Source organism: Olea europaea, chromosome 11 (assembly GCF_002742605.1).
Source record: "Olea europaea var. sylvestris chromosome 11, O_europaea_v1, whole genome shotgun sequence".
NCBI lineage: Eukaryota > Viridiplantae > Streptophyta > Magnoliopsida > Lamiales > Oleaceae > Olea > Olea europaea.
In genome coordinates, this window is record NC_036247.1 from 7,027,069 (window position 1) to 7,039,592 (window position 12,524).

Consider the following 12,524-nt stretch of genomic DNA (forward strand, 5'->3'; position numbering starts at 1 on the left):
ATTTCAACTTTTCTTTGCGCTGGACGTCCTTCCGTCCATATTCCGTCAGTTTTTCCGTTAATTAAATACAAAAATACCTTTTTCTTTCCATAAACAAGGGTAAAATTGTCCTCACCCACTTCACCCCTTTTTCCCGCCATCAACTTAGTCCATAAGTAACAGTAGCAGCAACATGAATCTGAAAATACTTTAAATGATTAAGTAAAATAAAGAAAAAATATCGTGAACACATTATATTTCACAATTCCACAACTACTGTTGTTGTCATCTTGTGTCACTGGAAAAATTTAGAAAAACATATTAAATTGGTAGTTAATTTATAATGAGTCAATTTAAAATGAGCCATTCATCTTCTCCATTGAGCCAAAAAGAGCCATTCACCATTTTGGCTCATTATATATTAATATATATTGCATAGTCAACTTGACCAACTGAAAAGTTAACTACTTTCGAAACTTTCATCCTATTTTCCCTTCAAATAAAATTAAAATAAGGAGACTCGCATGTCAGCACAAAATTAACGATCCTTTTGGACGTAAACCACTAGACTAATTTGAGCAAAAAAATAAAAAGTAAAAAAATGCGATGATTTGGGTCATTGCTCTATATTTGAAATGTTTAGACTAAAGACACAATAAGGGCAAAAGTTTGAAATCATTTACGTAAGTGGAAATTATACCCAACCAAAATTTTAAAGATTCAACTTGAAAAATCATATATAAAGTTTGTTTATACAGAAATCAGATTAATTCAAATATTTAATATTAATAATATTCAATTTCTATTTCCTCTATCATCTCTCTCTAAATTATCACCACCAAAACCCTAAAAAATCCAAAAACACAAATCACTACTAGTTTGGGACAGTGCACAGCAGGGTCCGGCAGCCTCTCTCTCTCTCCCCCTCCCCAGTGGCTTTGGAATCAAGATGTAGAAGAAACGCGGCTCCGGCTCCCGCGATCGCTACTAGTTTGGGCAATGCGCAGCAGGTTCGACACACTGCTACAGACGACCGGACACCACCACGGAAAAGCATCACTCTGAAGCAGCAGAACCGTTGTAGCGGCGATTTGGAGATTTTTGATAAGGATGGTGTTGTGAAGATGGAGATAGAAGAGGTGCTAGTTGTGATTTTTTGTGAACTGTGATGGTGAGATGGTGGTGACAATGGCCATAGATGTGGATCAACTACGACGGCTGGGGTGGTGGTGATGACAATGGTGATGGTAGGTTTGGGGACGTGAAGATTACAGTACTGTGGGTTGTTGGGTGGTGGTGGTGTTGTTGTCGAGAGGTGATGGTGGTTGTAGCGACGACGGTGGTGGTAGTACTAGAAGCAGTAATGAGATGGTGGTTGCAAGTGTTGTTTGTGGTCACAAATTATTTGGTTGATTATGACTATTATTTTGGTTAATCCGTGATCAATGAATAATATGTAATCAATGAAAAAGATAAATTGTAACCAATGAATAATGTGTGACCTAAAAAATTGTTAATGTATGACCGATAATTTGATAATTTGTGACTGTATACTTATAATATTTGTGATTGATAAATAAATTGTGACTTACAAATTTTTGATTTGTGACTGATGAACAAATTATGACCTATAAAATTTTTGAATTGTGATCGTAAAATAATTTGTAACATATAAAATTTCTGATTTGTGATCAAAAAATAATACATTACCAATTAAACATTAATTTGTAACCAAATTGTATAAATCTGTGACCTTAATATATTTAATTAATATAATATATAATTAATTAATTAATTAATTAATAAAATTTAATAAATATTTGATTTTTGAAATTTGATATTGGAAACATTTGTTCTTAATTTTGAAATAGGTGATACCTAACTTCTTAGTTATGAATTTTTCTCTTATATGCAAATTACATTCTCTAATTATACTTCGAAATACAGAAAGGCCCTTTTTAAAAATTAAACTAAAATTATATTATATTTTATTTAGTTCATTTGGCATTATTTTTTTATTCTGTTTTGTTCTATGACATGCTCACAAACCTCGCACTGTAGTACTTCCTAGAAGTAGGTCTTTCACGGTGATCCATGAGAATTTATTCTCATTGTCTTTATTAGTTGATTTTGTTTGATTCCTTTCTATGTTCTCGTGCAAGGATATATTTTCTTTTTCCCCTTGAGTTGTTAGTTCAATATATGATCATATTGTTCTAAAAGTGTGAATCAGTGAATGACAAAAACATTTACTCAGACATTTTATTTTCAAATTACGTTTACACGAAATGTTGAGAATGATAATTGTTGACCCCAAAAAGTGTGCCAACAGATGCCGATCTCACCCGCGCTTGCGTGGACGAATGTCCAACACGCTAAGACACGTGGACGGTCTAAATGAGCGGTTCAAAGGGGCGTGGGAGTAGCCCAACGACGCGGGACGGTAACGTTCGGGATCCGACGGATTGTTCGTAATCCGATTGTACAATAATTACCAACCGGTGCTCGTAGATGTATACGCAAAAAATGTATAAACTCGATTTGTGTATTGCTAGTAAATGGGAGAGAGTTGAGTAAAATGTAGTTTTTAGTATTGATTCTTGCATTCGCCCTTTGACATTATACAACGGGGGTATTTATAGTTATACATATGGAATGGGAGCCCTTGGATGAAGTGGCACGTGGCCTTATCTCCTTGGTTTAAACGTCTGTTCTTAGGCATGGGATTTGACTTGCTAGCTTACGGCGCATTTATTGCTTGTGCAGGGCCTCCATGCTAGTGACAAGACTTGACCTTTATGCTTATGACAGACATTCCATCAATCATTCGAATAAGATCCGTGCAGGCGATCTCTTGGGAGAAGTGACCATGGAGGATGCTTGTGGTTGAGGCTCGCGCATCAACTTCGGGGCTTCGTCCATTTGAGGACCTCAGCTACAACCAAAGGCTTCCAAGCCTCGGGCCATGGGCCTCGGTTAGAAGCAGTTCGGATATAACCCACCTCGGCAATATGGGCCACCTCGGCAGGAATGCCACGTGGATCAGGATGAGTGGGTCACTGGCCCAGGTGGGGAGGACAGGTGTGACAACACGCAACAATAGTCCCCCAAGTCCAAGTATAATCATTAATGTAATGCGTGGACTTTAGAGTAAAAAATTTTTTGAACCCCCAAATAATAGTCCACCAAGTTCAAGTATAGATATTTATATCATGATTGGAGTTTAGAGAAGTTTTGGTGTAGGTTTATGCTGAAGAACCGAGGTGGTTGGGGGCACCGAACCTGCGAGGTTTAAATGCTGAATGGCATATGAGGAGCCGAGGTGGTGTGAAACCGAACCTGCGAGGCTTGAATGATGAGTGCCACGTGAAGAAGCCGAGGTGGTTGGGAAATCGAAACTGCGAGGCTTAAATGCTGAATGGCATATGAGGAGCCGAGGTGGTGTGAAACCGGACCTGCGAGGCTTAAATGCTGAATGGCATATGAGGAGTCGAGGTGGTGTGAAACCGAACCTGCGAGGCTTAAATGCTGAATGGCATATGAGGAGGCCGAGGTCCAATGTAATGATTATGCTTTGGTCTCTGTGCCAATGATTTGATGTTTTGTGCTTGTTTTCGATGAAAGGTAGCTGAACCGTTACGACTTCCAATGAGCTGGCGTCGACGAATTAAAGATGCAATTATGAGGGCAGCCGGCGTTTCGAGAAGCAGACGCGCTGGAGAGGTGCGTGTGAGGTACGCATAGATAGGAGGCGTAGGATTTCAAAGACTTTTTAATTTCAACGCCTCGGATTGGATCTGAAACGGAGGGCTCGGATTGACTAAGATTTGATCTGACGGGTGGGGTTTGCCTTGGATCTTTATAAAAGGCGAGAAAATTCTACTTTCCAGAAATTTTAAGCATTTTGCATTCTCAAACTCTCTCAAATCTCCTATTTTCCGGCGTTGAGGTTGTCTGCGATTAGATTCCGACCAGTCTCCGTTTGTGTTGAACTCTTTTAGGTATTGTTTGCATAAAAAACCGTTGTTATTCTTTGTCCTCAAACGATGGAGTCCACTTCGGGTAGGGAACTTGTCACTGTAGCGTCTTTAGACCACGGGGTAGGTCATGGGGGGACGTCCGAGGTGGATAGGTATGCCATGGCCGAGGAGGACGTGGATTATACCCAAGAGTGGGGGGCTTCTAGAGTGCCCTCAAACATGACGGGGAAGAGGTTGGGGGAGCTTAGGGAGAGGTACAGTGTGCCTCATAACATAGAGATGTTAGTCCCCGAGCCGAACGAGCGGGCATACTATCCGAGGCCCGGCTGCGTGGCCGTGAGTGAATACCTGTTCAAAGCAGGTATGCGTCTTCCTTTGCACCCCTTCTTTAGGGCGGTGCTTAGGAAATTTATGCTGTCGCCGACCCAGGTTCTGCCGAATGGGTGGAGCCAGCTTGTCAGCTCTTACTTCCTGTGGAAGGAAGTTTCCCTTGGGGAGGACATGCCCCTTCATGTCTTTATGACCCTGTTCCAGCCCCGGATAATTGGGAAGGAGTTAAGGGGGTGGTACTACCTCACGCCTTGGGGGGCTCACGCACCCTTTGTGGTGGGACTTCCTTCCTCTATCAAGGGGTAGAAGGAGTCCTGGTTCTGGGTGCGAGGTAAATGGCAGGCAGTGGAGGGTGACAAAGCCTTGTCATGCACAGTGCCGACCCAGTACTACGAAGCTCGTGAGTCTCCCCATCTCTGCTTGTGTTTTGAAATCAGAGTATTTACTCGTCTAACTGTTGAAGGTTCGTCTTTGCAGATAGTAGTACGAGGTTCGAGCTCAGCAGGGAGGAATTCGAGGTGATAGAGGACATTTACAAGAGACCTCTGAAGTTTCGGCACTTCGATCACCTGATTGATAGAAGCAGATACTTCTTGGACTTCGGGCTTATGGCGTCCAGAGGTATGAGGCTCCAACACTTGATGTTTAATTTTAATGTTTCTGGTACTGATGCTGATCTGACATGTGTTGCAGACAAATTCAAGAAGAGAGAATACCCGGCTCCGGATATGGCCTCCATCTTGAAGGCCACTTCTACTGGGAAGGCGAGGCCTCTGAAACCCGGGTCTAGTGGGGCAAAGGAGGTCCGAGGCAGGGTTGAGCGCCTGTCCAAGGACTGTACTCCCAGGGCCTCGGAAGAGGCATCTACTCAGAGGCCAGAGAAGCCCAAGGAGCCTCGGGGCAAGGAGAAAGTCTCTGAGGAGAATGTCCAACACGCTAAGACACGTGGACGGTCTAAATGAGCGGTTCAAAGGGGCGTGGGAGTAGCCCAACGACGCGGGACGGTAACGTTCGGGATCCGACGGATTGTTCGTAATTTGATTGTACAATAATTACCAACCGGTGCTCGTAGATGTATACGCAAAAAATGTATAAACTCGATTTGTGTATTGCTAGTAAATGGGAGAGAGTTGAGTAAAATGTAGTTTTTAGTATTGATTCTTGCATTCGCCCTTTGACATTATACAACGGGGGTATTTATAGTTATACATATGGAATGGGAGCCCTTGGATGAAGTGGCACGTGGCCTTATCTCCTTGGTTTAAACGTCTGTTCTTAGGCATGGGATTTGACTCGCTAGCTTACGGCGCATTTATTGCTTGTGCAGGGCCTCCATGCTAGTGACAAGACTTGACCTTTATGCTTATGACAGACATTCCATAAATCATTCGAATAAGATCCGTGCAGGCGATCTCTTGGGAGAAGTGACCATGGATGATGCTTGTGGTTGAGGCTCGCGCATCAACTTCGGGGTTTCGTCCATTTGAGGACCTCAGCTACAACCAAAGGCTTCCAAGCCTCGGGCCATGGGCCTCGGTTAGAAGCAGTTCGGATATAACCTACCTCGACAATATGGGCCACCTCGGCAGGAATGCCACGTGGATCAGGATGAGTGGGTCACTGGCCCAGGTGGGTAGGACAGGTGTGACAACACGCAACAATAGTCCCCCAAGTCCAAGTATAATCATTAATGTAATGCGTGGACTTTAGAGTAAAAAATTTTTTGAACCCCCAATAATAGTCCCCCAAGTTCAAGTATAGATATTTATATCATGATTGGAGTTTAGAGAAGTTTTGGTGTAGGTTTATGCTGAAGAACCGAGGTGGTTGGGGGACCGAACCTGCGAGGATTAAATGATGAATGCCACGTGAAGAAGCCGAGGTGGTGTGAAATTTTAATTTATTTTAATTAAATTCCGATAATAGATAGTATAGTAGATGTAGAGATAGCAGAGCTCGAGATAATACTTATAGAGAAAAATTAATTAAACAATACATATAACTAGAATTAGTATGGCCTCTCATGACCATATCATGACAGATACCATGAAATAAAATAAATCTTAATCACAAGAATATAACAAAGAATAATGCTATTTAGTATCAATCTATTTATCATTATGTGATAGATTCAATTAAAAGTGAAATTATACTATTCATTTAATTGTACTTTTCATTTAATGATATTTAATATTATCTAAACTGATGTTATAACAACAATAATACTAAATAACATTACTTATAACAAAATATTCATGGATTACTAGATATTGCTAAATCCCTAGACATAGGGAAAGCTAATAATGTCAGCATCAATTGATCACTTTTTTTCTCCCCCTAATGGAACTTTGTGCAAGAAAAGGGGAAAATTCTTATTCCTTGATAACCTTCTCTCCTGCATATCTTTATTTAAGGAATAAAGTTCATGTAGAAAGAGAGAAAAAAGTTTGTACTCAGATAGTGTGTCTGAGAGAGAGAGAGAGAGAGATTAAAATAAAATTGTACCATGAACATGCAAGAACATGGATTACAGATGTTTTTCCAAGAATTTGATAAGAAATTGTTTACTAGGAAGAAAATGATAAACATTTTGGTCAAAGTTTGTTATCAACCTTTGATTAATGAGAATCCAAAGACAGTGGGAATGCCAATTACCATGATAGACATTCCCAATACCAATAAAATTCTCTCTCTATACCTATACATTTTTATGAGCACACACTAGTAATGTTGCTTAATTTATGTTAAGTGCCGGTAACATTTGATGGATAAATTTATGACGAATCTTGAAAATTAAATACTACATATTGAATTGATGTGTCATGTCACTGTTAATATTTTTTGATGGGTCTCGAGATCAATATATCGTGTGCATATCAATCTATATCTGCGAGCAATCATAATGTGCAAGAATGTCTAAATATTTGTGCTTTGTAACTTTGATCTTCAGCAAAGTTGCTAAGCAACAAAACTAAAGTGGCATTAAAATTGCCTATTATATGATGTTTATACACTTATATCAACTTATTTGAATGAGATTTGTGTATTTAGCTATAACATATTGTATTCACAGCTTGATGCATCTTAGTTATTTAACTATAGTCACATCACATTCACCAATTATTTTGGTGCAAATTGCGATTATATATTGAAATGAGATGAACTTTTCAAGTATTACGAGAGTATTTTTTTAATCCTCAACAATCACCACATGAAGATTAAGAAAATTTTCATTGTCTTAATTTAGTTCACCTCTTTGCACAATATCAAAAACTTATTATTATTGAGCGAAATTTAAAGAAACGGATATTTATTCACAACAATATATGTGCTATAGAACAACAATGTCGTTTTTAAGCCCATTTATTAGGTCATTCAATTGGTAGTGAGTGAATACCGTTAGGTTTGTTGTCATTAGTGGTCACTAATTCATTTTTCAAATAAGATGGTTAAAGGCCAATCATAACAAATGGAATCAGAGCTAGGCTCATGGATTTGAGTTACAAGACCTTCATTTTGATGGAGGGGTTGTGGGAGCAACATTGCCGCTCTTAAGTTCATGTATTAGGTCGCTCAAATAATGATGGCCATGCCATAAAAAAGTTTAATTTGCCTTCGCCGGACACCAATTAGTTTTCAGAATATATGGCGAAAGTCTATCCTAAGAACATGTACACCCCGCAACCTTACACACACCCCACCCCACATAACATGACTTGTGGTTTTTAATATTTTAAATTATCAACCTTATTAAAAAGAGTAGTTGATTAAGCTCTTATTCCGTCATGCCATGCAAAATCTCTATATATTACTCTCTGGATTAAGGTTTATTAATATATAACTAATTACATTAGAAATAATAATGAAATTAAATTTTTGTTGTTGAAGTTTAAAAGGGTGGGGTGAAGCTATACATTTATACATTGAATATCACTTGAGTGATATTAACTACAAAAATGACATATTTGATAAGATAGCATTAAAAAAAGTTGGAATATATAATGTAATCATACAGCTTCATAGTGTTGAATAATACTTACCAAGTATGCTTCGATGAGCTTGATAAATAATGTGATAATTGTTGATTATTTGTCTCCAATACTTCATGATGAGTTAGAGTGAATATATTTGGATAAGATGATGAATTTTTCCAAGGTGACATTTGGCATAAAACACCATTAAAGTTCAATCATTATTTTAGTGATTATGTTCTCAAAAAATAATTTTTAAGGATGTAATCTTTACTCATATTTCTTTCATATCTTTATATGATTCTATTCTATTACACGTACCAAAACACACTATTAAATTGTTTAGAAAAATACCCAAAATCAATATTTTGTATAACACTAAATTATGATACGAATTAGAATTTCAACAATTCAAAAACAAATATAGAAGATAGCCAAATTACTAAGCCACTTACATCTATTTCTTTGTGTTGTTAGCTTAAATGACTAATACAAGCCAGCTTGAATTTATATATGCTCAACTATACATAACTCCTGATACAGAATTTATATATGCTCAACTCCACATAACAACTCACAAATCATCAGATGTTTAAGTTTAATTTTGAAGACAAGAATGATCTTTTAAGCACCGTTAACATGATACATCATTTAATTGTTCACCAGTGCTTAACATAAGTTAAGCACATAGGAGATCATTATATATATTGTGTATGTGTTCAATTTCTAAGCAAGAGAGCCTATTGAAGACAAAAACAATGAATTATTTCTCTAACGATTTGTATAAAGTTATAACAAATATTTTTTACAATTCAATATCTAAACAAGCCATTAAATATTATACTACGAAGTCAACTATGTATATCATTGCAAAAAACAGTCATTATGATATTGTTAGGTGACCCACTAATGCCCATTTTTCACTTTGATAATGCTCTGACCGAAAATCATTTGGACTTGTAATAAAGGGACCGCCCATTTAGGGTTTTTTATCATGAAAATTATGGAGTTGGGTCCCTCGTTGAACCTTGAGGAAATGTTTTGTTGAAGAAAATGTTGTATATCATATTTTAAAGCAAAAATAAAAAATAAAAAATAAAAGTAAAAACTTTTTATGTTAAAAGTTAGTTTAACAAAATATCTTTTAATTTAATAAGAAAAAACAATAATTGTTTTGGACAAATTTCTTCCGTGAAATCATAAATTGAAATCGTCTTCAATTCATAACCCTAGTGCTTGTTTGCCCTGTATACTTATAGAAATACTTTGGACAGACGACTAAAACTAGTTTAAAACTTATTGAGCCACATTATTTATAAATTTAAGCTCATTCCTATGAATTTATTTTAAACAGATACCTTCACTAATAATTCTTTTAACTAGAATCTAATATGTACATAATTTTAATAATAAATGATTAAGCCACCTCAATTAAAAGTATCAAAGTCAGACATGCAGTCAGATTTAAAAATGAAGAAAATAATCCTACCTCGTATTAGCTAAATAAAGTTATAAGTAACTAAATAAAGTTAACTTACTTCTCGCCTTTGCTTCGAGAAATATTAGTAAATGGCTAATGACTGAGCAGGGTTATGTTACCAAAGAAACAATTGCTTGTTATAAAGGAATCATAAAAATAATATTGGTAGACAACATACAGGTGAGATGATTAGTTTTTGATACTTACAAATTTGGGTTTTCTAAAATGAACTTCTATTGCTTGCTTGTTTATTCCAGCCTACTTCAACAAATTCTTGTGTTTGATTAAAGAGAACATCCTATTTCGGGCCTAAACTAGCAATAACTTCAAGAAATCTTTTCCTTTTTCTTTTTCTTAATATGCAAATACATTTGTCATAATTCAATGTGTGTTTTTCATTCTTTTGGTTTGTTGCTAGTGTTGTGGTGCTAGAAATCTACACGAGTATGACCAGATATAATTCATCGAAGATACCAAATATATGCACTTGACCTTGTAAAGTTCCAAACATGAAATACGACTTTCATGACTATATTTTCATTTAAAAAATCTCGATTCTAAACTTGTTTGAACTAAACAATACTATTAATTATTGTTGCCAAACCCCCCAACGCTCCCCTTTTGATGAAGCAAACTATGCCGAGTGACTAAGTGGACTGCGCATATGTATCCACTAGTCTCTCATAGTTGTTTCCTCGATAAATTCTTAGCTTTACAAATTAATGAATCACAATTCACACCAAAAAATTATAAAATTAATTGATCATGTACCTTCAATTTCTCATTTCTCGATGTGGAGACTAAAAACTTTAATTCATTTTAAATAACCACACCCTAATTTGTTTCTCATTTTCTCTCCTTTTTGATTTATACACCGACTCTCATATGGAGACCAACAACTACTGCCTGTCGTATATGTTACGCTCAACCACCACCCTTGCATGGATTTTTTAAATTGAAGCATCAACTTTGTGTTTTTCTACCTCAAATGTTCTTTCTTTTTTCTTTTCTCAATCAAAAATGAAATTAGAACCAAAACAAATCAAACCATTAGTTTCATATTTTAAAAAAAAAAAAAAATATATTGATTCATGGTTTGATTCAATTCTCTTAGAATCAGAACCAAGTGGGATCATGTCCACCCTTAGTGAGAATAACAAAATAAGAAGAAATATAATTGATACATTAATATTAAAAAAACCACACCTGAGAAAATTCTAGGCTATATTTAGTGGAGTGTCTAGATAAATGTAAATATTATTTTTTATATTAATTTATAATAAAAGAATTTTTTTTTTTTTTTGCATTGTTTATTAATTTTGTGAAAGCGAAATGTGCGCAATCTAGTATCAACTGTGCGTAGGCTTGTCCTAAATACCTAACAAATATGGACCATTCTTGGGTGACAACCCAACTTAAGCTTGATATGAATGGATCAAGTTTCATTTTGGGCTTCTTGTTGAAACTGCAATAAAGTTGTTCCATTATTGTACATCTTATTTATTTATTTATTTTTATTTTTTATGACAGGAGAACCCGCAGTCACTACCCTTCGAGTGCGCATTGGGTTAACCATTGGGCTGATGCAATAGCCTACAAACCACACACAGCCACGTAAACCGTACTAGGCAAGCTCTGTGCGACAAGCTCGACCAAGAAAGTGTTGATAGGGGAAATCGAACTCATAACCAAACACCTCTGTACTTACTCACTCCACCAACTCGACCACCCCATGAACGGCTGTACATCTTATTTTTAATTTGATGGAACGTGCAAGATCTACGAGAATAAGTAATGGGTGACGACAATAATGGTTGACATTGGTGGGAGGAAAAGAAAATAGAGAGAAAAAAATAGAATTATTTATTTTGAAATCGACGCAATCAGTGAAACGCCTAGAGCGACCTCAAGTGTGATTTAAATAGCATTTTTAAGGTGTTTTTAAATTAGAAATCATCATTGGATACCAATGAGTAATAGATATTTTAGTTAGTATCTTGTTTGTTTAAAAATATTAATATAAGAACTTCATACTCATTTCTAAATGTTAATAACAAAAACAAAGTTATCTTGTCGACAGATGTGAGTTATGTAGCTGATTTATTATCGAGTTCGACATCATTGCTTGAGGTAGAGTCACAGTACTGTCCTATTCGATCATCTATATCATCACAATCAGATCTCGAGTAGAAAGGCACAGTTTCTAAGTTGATCTCTTGTTGTGGACGAAAGAACTCACAAGCTGCAATTGATGCATTTTGTTGCTTATGTGCTCAATCAGCTCAACTTTGATGGTTGAGCTCCCACGTTCATTGTGCAATTTCCAAAGCACATGTAGTCTATATCGATTTGAATTCTATCTTTGGCTTTATTCTTACTTTGTGATCCACTATCTATGCTAACAATGAAGATGTGTCTATCTTGACCGAATAGTTTTTAGAACACCTAAAATACTAGTCCAAGAGGTCTTCCAATTCCTCGGGAGCTTTGTTCCACTTTGACACCCATGAAGTGGTTGATGATTCCGTGGAACATCCCATTTGGTTAACAAATCTTGTACACAATTAATAATGCTATTTAGCATCACTGGTACTAAAGTTTCAATTTAGATGGCTACACTTTATTAATTTAATTAAATAAGTTATATGACTTTACATTGAAATAAATCTATTATTTAATAGCATGTAATCGCCGCTTTAACTAGTGTTTAGCACCAGTGAAAATAAATAGCATTACTCTTATTCAAGTATGCAGAAGCAGCTCCTATATTAGCATTTTTGTCCC